Source organism: Labeo rohita, unplaced genomic scaffold (genome assembly GCF_022985175.1).
Source record: "Labeo rohita strain BAU-BD-2019 unplaced genomic scaffold, IGBB_LRoh.1.0 scaffold_2736, whole genome shotgun sequence".
NCBI classification, from domain to species: domain Eukaryota; kingdom Metazoa; phylum Chordata; class Actinopteri; order Cypriniformes; family Cyprinidae; genus Labeo; species Labeo rohita.
In genome coordinates this window covers 4,583-5,503 of record NW_026129030.1, presented here as the reverse complement: position 1 = coordinate 5,503, position 921 = coordinate 4,583, and the positions used below count along the sequence as shown (strand labels likewise).

The 921-nt window shown below is 30.9% G+C and overlaps 1 long non-coding RNA gene across 1 annotated transcript; it reads left to right on the top strand.

Moving 5' to 3' along the window:
- Positions 1-85: 85 nt before the first annotated feature.
- On the top strand, positions 86-687 carry LOC127159999 (uncharacterized). The gene is made up of 3 exons (XR_007826622.1): positions 86-150; positions 292-354; positions 497-687. It is a non-coding gene; the product is annotated as an uncharacterized LOC127159999 (long non-coding RNA).
- The last annotated feature ends 234 nt before the right edge of the window (positions 688-921 follow it).

The window sequence follows — 921 nt, the reverse complement described above, 5'->3', positions numbered from 1 at the left end:
GATAAAATTTTAAATACTGTCTTATTGTTTGTTTGTTTGTTTGTTTGTTTGGCTTGTATTTAATTTTGACTCATTTTGCATGTTTAGTGGATGCACAAGAAAATTATGATGTTGTCATCATTAATAGACGAAGCTCTAAAGGGGTAACAGGTGAGTTGCACAGAACCTTTCCATGTTTACACAAGTATCAGACATATGTTCTGTGTAATCAAGTCATTTAAGAAAAAAGGAAACCTTCAGATTTCATAAAGTGTTATAAAACTGACATGTTTTATGTCATTCTTTGATCAGAGGGAGTTCAAGAGGAGTATGATGATGTGGTGAGTGTTAGTGAACATGTGAAAAACCTGTAGGGTAAGTTATTGTAATATTTTATTCGCGTTATGATATATATTTATTTTAACATTGTTAATATTTTTTTTCATTTTTTAGACTTTTAAAATATTCATCCAGTAATAACATTTGACCTGATTTATGATTTTGTTTTTAATAACAGATTACAAGGATGTGGAGGAGTCCTCAAATGAATAAGGGGGCAATTTGGCTCAATGATCAGACCCACTGCCTCAGTTTAACAAATCTGAACAAAGTTTGAGTGATATTGTTATTGATATTTTTCCGGATTTGTTTTTTGTATTAAAACTTTTATGTGTGAGGTATTGCTGTATTGTTTTGACCTTAACATCAATAAAGACATTTTTGTTTTATTCAGACAAATTTTTATGTGTATTTCAAAAGACATTTAACAAGCCCTGAAGTCAAATGTCTGATCTTACCTTTTAAAGCACAACCACAGTAATATTAGAAGACATCCTAAATATAAGCCCAAATGACCATCAGTGATATAACAGCCCTCAGCATTGTTGCAGCAACAACTGGGGTTTTGTGAGTGGATAAATGCTGGAAGAAAAAAAAAACAAA